This window comes from Pristiophorus japonicus, chromosome 3 (assembly GCF_044704955.1).
Source record: "Pristiophorus japonicus isolate sPriJap1 chromosome 3, sPriJap1.hap1, whole genome shotgun sequence".
NCBI lineage: Eukaryota > Metazoa > Chordata > Chondrichthyes > Pristiophoridae > Pristiophorus > Pristiophorus japonicus.
The window spans coordinates 247,240,204-247,254,395 of NC_091979.1; the positions used below are offsets into that span (position 1 = coordinate 247,240,204).

Consider the following 14,192-nt stretch of genomic DNA (forward strand, 5'->3'; position numbering starts at 1 on the left):
GCTCGCTTTCCATTCCATTCTGACTTCACAAAGTATCCTTGTCGCATGCAGCCAATATACGCACAGCAAACTCCGTTACTGGCAGGTTGTTTAAAGAAACACTAAAGAATCCATTCTGAGTTTAATTGAATCTGTTGCAGTATAAATTAATTAGGAATACTGATGCATGATTAAATACATTGTAGGTCGAAGTGTTTACTCCTGTGCGAATCCTCAATTTTTTTTAATTGGCTTCTTTATTTCTTTCCCCATCCTGAAGATGGTGACTCGTGCTTGGAATGGTTCCACAGTCCATGGAGTCTATCCAATACCTTGTCCAAGTGGCCATCCTTTGCTTGTGACCCTATTGTAATGGGTGTCCAGGGTTCCTATTCTCACCTGATGTCCACACATGTGCATTTGCACCAGGCATTGCTGGGCTAAAGTCTCTTCTCCTCCTCCTCCCTCTTGCCCCCAATATAAATGCTATAGAAAGAATTTGCAAGATCATTGAATACTGTGTGCAGTTTGGGGCTCCACATTACAGGAAGGATGTTAATGCAATAGAAAGGGTGCATCACAGATCCATCCATCCATATTAGGCGGTCCCTCGAACGAGGATGACTTGCTTCCACGAGTTCACAGATGTTTTAATGAAGGACCCGATGTTCCAGTCCTGAACTCCAACTGAGGGGGTGGAAGATGCCTGTGCATGGATTTTTTAAAAGTGTGATGACCATTGCACATCAACCACCACGGTGTTGGCTGGTACGAAGAAATACAAATACAGAGAAAGACTTGAAAGTTGGGGCTATTTTTGTTAGAGCAGAGGAGATTATGGGGCTATTTGCTCGAGGTATTTAAAATGATGCAGGGGAGGATAAAGTCGATAGAAACAGGCTGGAATTTAATTCAAGTAGGTGTGTAAGGGGAGGGGGGCTGGGAGGGCCTTTGAGGCAGGCGGGTAACCCGGGAGGCCGACTTTAACGGCAGGGCCTGAGTTGAATATGAGGCCTCGGATTCCTGCTTGCAGTCAGACCGATTGAGAGGCTGGCTGGCTGCGAGCGGGTAGGCCTCAGATGCGGAGAAGGAGCGAGGGATCGGTCCGTGAAAGGGATTGTGGGTGGGGGTGGGGGTGGGGGCGGGGGGCGGGTGTCGGGGACCAGTTGGCTTGGTCGCAGCTTGGCAGGGGAGGGGTGGTCGGTGTTTGGCTGGGGAGGATTGCGGATCGTGGGAGGGCAGGATTCGGTGGGGAGGGGGATTGGCAGGGTGGGTGTTAGTGGATCGGCAGGGAGTTGGTTGGAGATTGGCAAGGGAGGGGTGTGTCGGGGCCAGCCATCGGGCATTGTAGCTGGCCGCAGCAGCATCGGTTGGGTGGGGTCATAGCGAGGGGTGGGGGGGGAGGTGGGGTGGTGGGGTGGGAGGAGGCCTCGTGGTGGAGATTGGGGGCCCGGGGAACTGATCAGAGGCCTGGGGAGCGGGTCCATGATCACGGGGGGGGTGGGTTAGTTAGGGACCCTGGGTCCAGGAGGTAGGTATAAAGCCACTTACACCCCGGAAGCAGCAGTTTAACTGCTGGGTTTCATAAATTGTGTGAAACCCGCCCACATGTAGTTAAATTCAAAATGGAGGTGAATGGAGGGGGTACAGAGACGATTCACTCGGCTGATTCCGGAGATGAGGGGGTTACCTTATGATGATAGATTGAGTAGACTGGGTCTTTACTCATTGGAGTTCAGAAGGATGACGGATGATCTTATAGAAACATTTAAAAGAATGAAAGGGATAAACAAGATAGAGGCAGAGAGGTTGTTTCCACTGGTCGGGGAGACTAGAACTAGGGGGCACAGCCTCAAAATACGGGGGAGCCAATTTAAAACCGAGTTGAGAAGGAATTTCTTCTCCCAGAAGGTTGTGAATCTGTGGAATTCTCTGCCCAAGGAAGCAGTTGAGGCTAGCTCATTGAATGTGTTCAAATCACAGATAGATAGATTTTTAACCAATAAGGGAATTAAGGGTTATGGGGAGCGGGCGGGTAAGTGGAGCAGAGTCCACGGCCAGATCAGCCATGATCTTGTTGAATGGCGGAGCAGGCTCGAGGGGCTAGTTCTTATGTTCTTATGTAAAAGAGGCTATTGGCCTCATTATAATATTTAAATTGACGCCCCATCCCCTGGGAGCGGGCTGGTCGCCCCGGCCCTGTTAAAACAGGAAAGTGGGCGGGTTGGAGGCGGGATCAGGTCAGGAATCCCATTTTTAAAACTTTTAACTGCCCCGAAGCTCCAAACCCACCCTATTTTTTTTTAAGGGAAAAATTCCAGCCAGACTATTCCCAATGGCCGAGGGGTCTATACTGAGAAAGCATAAATACAAGATTGAACACACGAGATTTAGGACAGAGAGCAGGAGAAACCTTTTTATGCAGAGTTGCGTGGCTGTGGAATACACGATTGGATTTAGCGATTGAAGTGGAGACAACGTCAGCATTTAAGAATAGGTTCGATAGGTGGTTGAAGGAAATGGAATGAAGTGAAGTGGGAACGCCGCGAGCACGTGGGATCAGGACTACCGTTCGTGTGGAGGATAAAGACCAACACGGACTGGTTGGGTCATCAGCCCATTCCTGTTATGTAATTTCTATATAATTATATTGGGGAGCTTTGACTACAGTAGGTTTCCAAACACCCTCCACAGCAGATAATTCTAATTCTAATTTATAACCCAGCACAATGGGACTCACACAGGGGTAAGTGCTTTACAAGTAATTACTTTGCATTACGCTATCATTTCCCCCTTACTGTGGCATATTAGTCTGATTTCCTAATCTATTTCCAATGAAAATTGATGTTTGAAGCTGATTTGTGTGTATGAATGTATATCTGTGTAGTTGCTGTTTAGTCCCTAACAGCATATTGCTTTTTCTTTGGTCAAATCTATGTGTCGGATCTAATTGGTCCCAAAGCGCCATAAACAATAAAACTTGGATTAAGTTGCTGGGTATTGCATCACTTAGTTTCTGTACACTATCCAAATATAATATGACCAGCAATTTTACATTAGCCACATGTTCTTGGGAGATAACTTCTCTGGATTGTATGCCTTGTTATTTTGGCTCCGATGCAAACTGTTAGTTTTTGTGCCATGGCCAGAATATTATTCCCTTCGCACGGGTACCTTGAAATATGGACATATTTTATCGCCTCCCCATTCTACATTGACCAAGCTAGATTGAATAACTAGAAAATAAAATACCTCCCACCCCCTCCACCACCAGTAATGAAATAGGCTCCCAGCAGAAATATTTAATAATCTGTCCATGAACTCTTCTCTGTCAGCTGTGGCTCAGTGGGTAGCACACTTGCCTCTGAGTCAGAAAGTTGTGGGTTTAAGTCCCACCCCAGGTACTTGAGCACATAAATCTGGGCTGACACACCAGTGCAGTACTGAGGGAGTGCTGCACTGTCAGAGATGCCGTCTTTTGGATGAGACATTAAACTGAGACCCTATCTGCCCTCTCAAGTGGACGTAAAAGATCCCGCGGCCACTATTTCGAAGAAGAGCAGGGGAGTTATCCCCGGTGTCTTGGCCAATATTTATTCCTCAATCAACATCACTAAAACAGATTATCTGGTCATTATCACATTGCTGTGCGCAAATTGGCTGCCGTGTTTCCCACATTATAACAGTGACTGCGCTCCAAAAGCACTTCGAGACGTCCAGTGGTCGTGAAAGGTGCTATAGAAATGCAAGTCTTTCTGTCTGGAAAAAAAAGAGTTCAATCAATGTCTGATTAAGGCCAGGATCAAAGGTGATGGGGTAATTTTAGACATAGAATTGTGGAGTGAGACGCAGATTTAACATCTCAGGCCAATGACCTTTCTTCAGAACTGGAAAAAGTTAGAGATGTAATGGGTTTTAAGCAAGTACAGAGGCAAGGAAAGGGGGAAGGGGGAGGAAAGAATGAAAGGGAAGGTCGATGATCGGGTGAACAGCCGGAGAGATTAAATGAGAAAAGGGATGATTGTGCAAGGCAAAAGGAAATGATAGTGGGACAGGTAAAGAAACAAAAGATGGGTCCAGAGGAGGTGTAAATGGGAATGGCAGAATCATCAGCAATAGCCGCTATCCGAAAAAATTGGGGCAGAGGTTGTGATCTGAAATTGTTGAACTTGATGTTGAGTCCAGAAGGCTGTAAAGTGCCTAACCGAAAGATGAGGTGTTGTTCCTCAAACAAAAGTGTCCAGCGCCCGGAAGCTTGGGGTCACACTTGTGTACTGAATGGAGGTGTTTCACAAAGCAATCACTCATTCTACATTTCGTCTCCCTAGTGTAAAGGAGACCGCATCGTGAGCACTGAATACAATATGCTAAAATGAAAGAAGTGTCAGTAAATTACTGTGTCTGCGCCCTGTGGAGGGGAGGAGGTCATCGGGCAGGTGTTGCATCTCCTGCACTTGCGCGGGAAGGTGCTGTGGGAAGGGGAGGGGTTATTCGTGGTGATTGAGGAGAGGCGTCATGGAATGAATGGTCCCTTCGGAATGCTGGAAGGGGAGGGGAGGGCAAGATGTTTTTGGTAGTGGGATCACACCGGAGGTGGTGGAAATAACAGAGAATGATCCGTTCAATGCGGAGGCTGGAGGGGTGGAAGTTGAAGATGAGGGGAACCCGATTGTGGTTCCGTTTGTGGATCTTGGGAAGGAGATAGAAGTGGACTGTGCGTGGTTGTGGGACTGTAAGGCTGGAGGCCTTGGAGGGAATTGATGAGGTGGGGTTCAAGATCCAAGGGGGAGGTAGGAGGAGGTGCAGAGAGGTGCCATTCAGCTTCCGCAAGGTTGGTTTGCCAAACAGTGCCAATCTTGTCGGCAGGTTTAATGATGTTGCCGCTGTATCTGAGGGAACGGAGTGCTGCAAGTTCAGAGGGCAGTAGATTAGAGTGAGTGAGGGGAGCAGAGATATTGAGGTGGCTGATTTCATGTTGGCATGACCATGAAAAAATCTGGAGTGTGTAAGAGGCCAGAAGGAAGGGGTCTATGTGGAACGGGAATTCTGAAGATGGGTCTGCTTTGCCTGGGGGGGGTGGGGGGAAGACTTCTGGCCAAAGATGTGGGCGCGGAAACAAAGACGACAGATTAAGAGCTCAGCTTGAGGGTCACTTGTACGTGCATCTAATTATGATGACAGGAAACAGTACTTGTGTAATTCTCAGCTGTAGCACAGTGAAAAAATGTAAGCTACTGACTTTATTCTCAAAGACGGAAAATGTCTTTCCACTTCATAGAGGAGATGAATACACTATACATTCTAGTAAAAAGTCGCTATTCATTCATATTAGATGCTGTACAGCATATGTAAATCTCACTGGCTGCTTCTGTACATGGAACTTTTAACAGGTTGAATTGTAAATCCAGCATTGTGGAGGAGCTGATACGAGAACTAAATGAACTGTCTTGTGACTGAGTGACTGATACCTATTTGTTCATTTCAGACAGTTGAGGCCGGGCATCTCCTAATTAAACCCTGCATGCCTGTATATAAATGTCACGCAGTTTCAATACAATGTGTGCAAAACATATAAAATATGTGTGTGACTGTGTAAGTAAGCTTGCCAAAAGCTTAGGGAACATAAAGCTTGTTATGGGCTTAGGTTCACTTAAGCCTTCTACAAACTTGCGCATCTTCATGAGGATGGTTGTGGTAAGGCTTACTGGGAGCTGGCCTTTCTTTATCCAGTTAAGGCCATAAAGAACAATAGGGGCCTTAAGGTTGCAACTTGCTTATTTTTGGAAATGAGCTGAAATCGCTACTTGGAGATTTATTGTAGTTTGCTTTTGTTATTTTTGCGATTGACATCGCATTTTGTACCAGGTGAGAACTTGGGGCGGAGTCAGAGTGGACAATTCGTTCTGATAAGTCAACCTGTATGTAAGACAACAGCTTTCATTGACTACCAGAGAACTCCAACCCCTTCACTTATCGAGACATTGGACGCTATGGGAAGATTCCAGGGTGGACTTCTAGTTAGTGCAGTGGAGGGAAAAAAAAACTGTGCAATCATTTAAGAAAGGATCTTTCCTGATAAATGTCCAGCGTGACCTTCCTCATCTATATTGGTCTTCTGATCTACTGGGGAATTGAAAAGCCGCAGTCACGTTGCCAGAAGAGTGTATTAAAATCATAGAAATTTACAGCATGGAAGGAGGCCATTTGTCCCATTGTGTCCGCGCCATCCGACAAAGCTATCCAGCCTAATCCCACTTTCCAGCTCTTGGTCCGTAGCCCTGTAGGTTATCTAAGTACATATCTAAGTACTTTTTAAATGTGGCAAGGGTTTCTGCCTCTACCACCCTTTCAGGCAGCGAGTTCCAAACCCCCACCACCAGCTGGGTGAAGAAATCTCCCCTCAAATCCCCTCTAAACTTCCCCCCAGTTACTTTAAATCGAGAAATAGACACAAACTTTCAACTTCAGTGTGCGATGTTGGATGGCCAGCTCATTATACACTCTCCCCAATTTTCCTTCGACCGTATTGACTTCAATGCAGAGGAAACTTGAGCGAGATGTATTATAGGCGGCCAATCTGATATTGAGTATTTTACAGCCCCCGTTGATTGTTGAAAGTTCCATCCAAAGCCACCGATTACCATTGGGGAAGATGGACAATCATGCATCAAGTGACCACTATCATCAGCACCTCCTGGGTAAAGGCTCCTGATTCATTCCTAACCAGTACTGCCGAGCTTGAAAGTGTCTGAGTTCCTACCTTCCTACGCTGCCATGTTGTAAACAAACTAAGTTTAGCACTGGAGCTGTTTTTTGAAAGAAGAGAAATCGGTATGTTCACAACAGAGCAATTGTGTTTTGACTCGTATCTCAAATAGGTGAAGCAGCACAGACACTATAAAAAGATCCTGTGCGACATCTGCACATCTAGAACTAAGGGTCATAGTTTAAGAATAAGCGGTCATGAGAACATAAGAACATAATAGGAGCAGAAGTAGGCCATTTGGCCCCTCGAGCCTGCTCCGCCATTTATTAAGATCATGGAAAGGCAAACCAGAAGAAGAACACCGCCTCCATGGAATTGGCTTCACCATCCAGAATGAGCTGGTCGGCTGCCTCAGAGACTCCCCTGAGGGATCAGCGAACGTCTCATGATTCTCCGGTTCACCCTATTCCGGAACCAGTGCGTCACAATTATCGGCACATAAGCCCCAACACTCGACGCAACAGATGAGACCAAAGAGGAATTCTACTCCAGCCTCGAACAATCCCTGTCCCGAGCCCCGATGGACGACAAACTGATCCTCCTCGCTGACTTCAGCCCCAGAGTCAGTAAGGACACAGACCTCTGGGGAGGCCTGATTGGCAGAGAGGGGGTAGGGAAAACCAACTCCAGCGGTACCCTGCTCCTGACAAAATGCCGAGAACACGATCTCACCATAGCACCATGGGTGGCTCTGCTGCACAGGAGGGGAGGAAAAAGAGTAGGAGAGCTATAGTGATAGGGGATTCAATTGCAAGGGGAATAGATAGACGTTTCTGCGGCCGCAACCAAGACTCCAGGATGGTATGTTGCCTCCCTGGTGCAAGGGTCAAGGATGTCTCTGAGCGGGTGCAGGGCATTCTGAAAAGGGAGGGTGAACAGCCATTTGTCGTGGTGCATGTAGGTACCAACAATATAGGTAAAAAACATGATGAGGTCCTACAAGACTAATTTAGGGAGCCAGGAGCTAAATTAAAAAGTAGGACCTTAAAAGTAGTAATCTCAGGATTGCTACCAGTGCCATGTGCTAGTCAGAGTAGGATAGCTCAGGATAGCTCAGATGAATAAGTGGCTTCAGGAGTGGTGCAAAAGGGAGGGATTCAAATTCCTGGGACATAGGAACCAGTTCTGGGGGAGGTGGGACCAGTACAAACCGGATGGTCTGCACCTGGGCAGGACTAGAACCAATGAACAGATACTCTGGTTCTGTCTTCACGAAGGTCGGTACAAATAATCTTCCGGAAGTACTAGGGGACCGAGGATCTAGTGAGAAGGAGGAACTGAAGGATATCCTTATTTGGCGGGAAATTGTGTTCTGGAAATTGATGGGATTGAAGGCCGATAAATCCCCGGGGCCTGATAGTTTGCCTCCCAGAGTACTTAAGGAAGTGGCCCTAGAAATAATGGATGCATTGGTGATCATTTTCCAACAGTCTATCGACTCTGGATCAGTTCCTATAGACTGGAGGGTAGCTAATGTAACACCACTTTTTAAAAAGGGAGGGAGAGAGAAAGCGGGTAATTATAGACCAGTTAGCCTGGACATCAGTGGTGGGGAAAATGTTGAAATCAATTATTAAGGATGAAATAGCAGCACATTTGGAAAGCAGTGACAGGATCGGTCCAAGTCAGCATGGAGTTATGAAGGGGAAATCATGCTTGACAAATCTTCTGGAATTTTTTGAGGATGTAACTAGTCGAGTGGACAAGGAAGAACCAGTGGATGTGGTGTATTTGGACTTTCAAAAGGCTTTTGACAAGGTCCCACACAAGAGATTGGTGTGCAAAATCAAAGCACATGGTATTGGGGGTAATATACTGGTTGGCAGACAGGAAGCAGAGAGTCGGGATAAACGGGTTGGGTCCTTTTCAGAATGGCAGGCAGTGACTAGTGGAGTGCCGCAGGGCTCAGTACAGAGACCCCAGCTCTTTACAATATACATCAATGATTTGGATGAAGGAATTGAGTGTAATATCTCCAAGTTTGCAGATATGGGTGGTGGTGTGAGCTGTGAGGAGAATGCTAAGAGGCTGCAGGGTGACTTGGACCGGTTAGGTAAGTGGGCAAATGCATGGCAGATGCAGTATAATGTAGATAAATGTGAGGTTATCCATTTTGGGGGCAAAAACACGAAGGTAGAATATTATCTGAATGGTGGCAGATTAGGAAAAGGGGAGGTGCAACGAGACCTGGGTGTCATGGTACATCCGTCATTGAACACTGGCATACAGGTACAGCAGGCGGTGAAGAAGGCAAATGGCATGTTGGCCTTCATAGCTAGGGGATTTGAGTATAGGAGCAGGGAGGTCTTACTGCAGTTGTACAGGGCCTTGGTGAGGCCTCATCTGGAATATTGTGTTCAGTTTTGGTCTCCTAATCTGAGGAAGGACGTTCTTGCTATTGAGGGAGTGCAGCGAAGGTTCACAAGACTGATTCCCGGGATGGCTGGACTGACATATGAGGAGAGACTGGATCAACTGGGCCTTTATACATTGGAGTTTAGAAGGATGAGAGGGGATCTCATAGAAACATACAAGATTCTGACGGGACGGGACGGGACAGATTCGATGCAGGAAGAATGTTCCCGATGTTGGGGAAGTCCAGAACCAGGAGACACAGTCTTGGGATAAGTGGTAGGCCATTTAGGACTGAGATGAGGAGAAACTTCTTCACTCAGAGAGTTGTTAACCTGTGGAATTCCCTGCCACAGAGAATTGTTGATGCCAGTTCATTGGATATATTCAAGAGGAGTTAGATATGGCCCTTATGGCTAAGGGGACCAAGGGGTATGGAGAGAAAGCAGGAAAGGGGTACTGAGGGAATGATCAGCCATGATCTTATTGAAGGGCCGAATGGCCTACTCCTGCACGTATTTACTATGTTTCTATGTTTCTATCATCACCAACACCTTGTTCCGCCAGAGGGACAAATAGAAGGCATCGTGGCAACACCCTTGCTCCAAGCATTGGCACCTACTTGACTCGGTCATCGTCTGAGCGAGGGGCCGCAAGGACATGCGCATCACTCGCGCCATGACTGGAGCTGACGACTGCGGGACGGACCACCGCCTAATCCTTTCAGTCATCAACATTAATATAGCCCTAAAGCGGCGATGGCAACAGAAGCAATGCCACAGAAAAATCAATGCCAGTGCACTCAAAGACCCAGCTAAGAGAGCCCTATACAGCCAGCTCCTCACTGCCAATCTGGCGACCCTCGATGACCCCGAGATGCAGAGTTCCCACAGTACTTGGTCTGCCCTCCAGTACCTGTGAAGAGACGCTCGGTCATTCAACCAGGAAACACCAGGACTGGTTTGACGAGAATGATCAGGATATCCAGGAACTAATAAATCGCAAGCGCAGGGCATTTCTGAACCTGAAGCATCAACCCAATTCGGGAGCAGCAAAGCAGCTCTACAGACTGCTAAACCGAGTTTCAACAAAAAACCCACGACCTAAAGAATCGATGGGTGGAGAAAGCACAGTAGATCCAGCAGCTGGCCGACAGCCATGATGTGCGAGGATTCTTCACCGCAGTTAAGTCCAACCACGGCCCGAGCACCCAAGGCCCCATCCCAGTGCTGGCCAAGAAGGTGAAGACACTCATTAGGGACACCAAGGCAGTCAGGGCTCGCTGGAAGGAGCACTTCGAAGATCTCCTTAACCAAGACTCTGCCTTTGACTTGAGTGTCCTCAACTCCATCCCGCAGCATGCTACCTGCCACCATCTCAGTAAAATATCCAGCCCTGCACGAGGTAGAAAAGGCCCTCCATCAGCTCAAGAACAACAAGGCAACGGGAGTGGATGGAATTCCCTCTGAGGCACTAAAGTATGGTGGAGAAGCACGATTGGCACGAATGCATGACCTCATCTCGCTCACCTGGAAGGAGGAGTGCATGCCTGTAGTTCTCAGAGATGCTGTAATCGTGACCATCTTTAAAAAAGGGGACAAGTCCGACTGCGGATCGCTATCGCTTCTCGGACTTTTGGCTAAGATCATGCGTAACTGACCTGACAGGGGAGTAACCACCATAACCCCAAGGTGGTTCTCCCTGGATCAGGAAGGTATATGCTTGCTTTTTTGGAAATAGGAGGTGGGTGGGGTGGCTTGACCCATCCACCTCCACGGAGGTGTGTGGGGGACCTGACCCATCCACCTCCATGGCACGAACCTGGTATTGCAGTACTTCCAGGAACGGTGCAGTGGCTCTAGGCCTTTTGGCTAAGAGCATTGGCGCAGAGTGATCCTTGAATGGGCCCAAGGTGACCTCTGGCGTTTGTGATTTGACAAAGAATTGGAACGATTGGCTACGAATTTTAAAAAAAAAACATTACAGAGGAATTTCTCTGCTGTCGGCCACTGGGAATGTCATCGCTAGAATCCTTCTCAACAGTCTTCTCCCTGTGGCTGAAGAGCTCCTCCCGGAGTCACAATGTGGATTCCGTCCACTAAGGGGTACAACGGACATAATCTTCACCATGCGACAACTACAGGAGAAATGCAAGGAACAGCACCAACCCTTACACATGGCCTTCTTCGATCTCACAAAGATCTTTGACACTGTCAACCATGAGGGTCTATGGAGCGTCCTCCTCCATTTCAGCTGCCCCCAAAAGTTTGTCACCATCCTCCGCCTGCTCCACGATGACATACAAGCCGTAATCCTGACCAATCGATCCACCACAGACCCAATCCACGTCCGGACTGGGGTCAAGCAGGGCTGAGTCATCGTGGCAACCCTCTTCTCGATCTTAGTCACTGCAATGCTCCATCTCGATCTCAACAAGCTTCCCGCTGGAGTGGAACTAAACTATAGAACCAATGGGAACCTGTTCAACCTTCATTGCCTCCAGGCTAGCTCCAAGGTCGTCCCCTCCTCTGTCATCGAACTACAGTACGTGGACGATGCTTGGGTCTGCACGCATTCAGAGGCTAAACTCCAAGCCATCGTCAACATCTTCACCGAGGCGTACGAAAGCATGGTTCTTACACTAAACATCCATAAGACAAAGGTCCTCCACCAAACTGACCCCCCCCCCGCCCTCCACCCCCCGGTCATCAAAATCCATGGCACGGCATGGACCATTTTCCATACCTCGGGAGCCTACTATCAGCAAGGGCAGACATAGATGACGAGGTACAACACCGCCTCCAGTGTGCGAGCACAGACCTCAAATCTGGCATCAAGCTTATGGTCTGCAGGTCAATAGTGATACCCGCCCTCCTATATGGCTCAGAGACATGGACCATAAATGGTAGACACCTCAATGCACTGGAGAAGTGCATAAGATCTTGCAAATCCACTGGGGGAATAGATGCACCAACGTCTGTTCTCGCTCAGGCCAACATCCCTAACATCGAAACACTGACCACACTCGACCAGCTCCATTGGGCAGGCCACATCGTCCGCATGCATGACACAAGACTCCCAAAGCAAGCGCTCTACTTGGAACTCCTACACAGCAAGCGAGCGCCAGGTGGGTGGAGTAAATGTTTCAAGGACACCCTCAAAGCCTCCTTGGTTCATTGCAACAACCTCATCGACACCTGGGAGTCCCTGGCCCAAGATCGCCCTAAGTGGAGGAAGAGCATCCGGGAGGGCGCTGAGCACTTCGAGTCTCGTTGTCAAGAGCATTCAGAAAACAAGCGCAGGCAGCGGGGGAAGGAGCATGCAGCAAACCAGACTCCCCACCCACCCTTTCCCTCAACCACTGTCTGTCCCATCTGTGACAGACTATAATTCCTGTACAGTCACCTGAGAACTCATTTTTGGAGTGGAAGCAAGTCTTCCTCGATTTTGAGCTAATGATGATGATGGCTGATCTGATCATGGACTCAGTTCCATTTCCCTGCCTACTCCCCATAACCCTTTACTCCCTTATCGCTCAAAAATCTGTCTATCTCCGCCTTAAATATATTCAATGACCCAGTCTCCACAGCTCCCTGGGGCAGAGAGTTCCACAGATTTACAACCCTCAGAGAAAAAATTCCTCCTCATCTCAGTTTTAAATGGGCGGCCCCTTATTCTTAGACTATGCCCCCTAGTTTTAGTTTCCCCTATGAATGGTCGCCCATTTAGAACTGAGATGTGGGGTTCTGAGACTCACTGACTGGAAGAGTGGTGGATGCAGAAACCTTCACCATTTTTAAGAGATGGTTGGATGGGCACTTAAAGTGCCGTAACCTGCAGGGTTACGGACCTAGAGCTGGTAATTGGGATTAGATTGGACAACCTTTTGTTGGCCGGCGCAGATATAATGGTAAGTACTGCAGGGAATCGAATACCGCCAGGGTGATCTCCTGAACTCATTTCGATCATCTGGATGGGTCGGAGAGGAATTTTCCCAGATTTTTTCTCCCTATATTGGCCTGGGTTTTTTCTGGTTTTTGCCTCTCCCAGGAGATCACATGGCTCTGGTTGGGGTGGAGTGCAGAATGTTTCAGTGTTAGGGGTGTCGCAGTTGTATGGGGCGGACTGGTTAGGCTGGGTGCTTTTTACCTTTCCGCCATTGTTCATTGTTCACTGGGACAATGTTATTGCATTAATTATGAATGGTGTCTGAATGCGCTTCAATAGTGTGCCGTCACATCCGCGGCAATTATAAGCACATTTGTTTAGCATTTGTAGTGTATATGTGCAACTGTTAAAACTTAGGCTGCTGAAACATTTTGCCTTGCTCCGCCACGCAACCTACATTTTCTGTCCTGCTTACTTTGCACCCAGTGTGACCCCAGATTTGGATTAGAAAATATGGTCATCCTATTTTATGACCACCTGAGAGTGCAGGCAGGGCCTCGGTTTAGGATCGCATGCAAAATGCGGCACATCCGGCAGTGCAGCACTCTACCAGCACTGAAATGGCAGCCTTGATTACTTGCTCAAGCGTTTGGAGTGGGTTTTGAACCCATGAATTTGACTGAGCGGTGAGAGTGCTACCAATGAAGCAATATTCAACAGCTGAAGGGGCTTAACCGGAATGAGTACCTCAATTCATTTGGGATTTGAAATTGCAGCAGGCCAAACTTGATATTATTTGAATCCTATTATAAGATTGCATGCAAGTCAGCAGTGTGATGGAATACTCTCCACTTGCCTGGACGAGTGCAGCTCCAACAACACTCAAGAAGCTCGACACCATCCAGGACAAAACAGCCCGCTTGATTGGTACCCCGTTCACCACCTTCAACATTCATTCCCTCCATCACAAATGTACCGTGGCTGCAGTGTGTACCATCGACAAGATGCGCTGCAGCAATTCGCCATCGCTTCTTCGGTAGCTCCTTCCAAAACTCGTGACTTCTACCACCTAGAAGGACATAAACTTGGATGATGTGGAATCTGTATGGGTAGAGCTGCGGAATACCAAAGGACAGAAAACACTTGTGGGAGTTGTGTACAGACCAACAAACAGTAGTAGTGAGGTTGGGGACAGCATCAAACAAGA

At 47.9% G+C, this 14,192-nt stretch overlaps 1 pseudogene; it reads left to right on the plus strand.

Moving 5' to 3' along the window:
• Positions 1-10,716: 10,716 nt before the first annotated feature.
• Positions 10,717-10,955, plus strand: LOC139260606 (U2 spliceosomal RNA; annotated as a pseudogene).
• Positions 10,956-14,192: the final 3,237 nt, after the last annotated feature.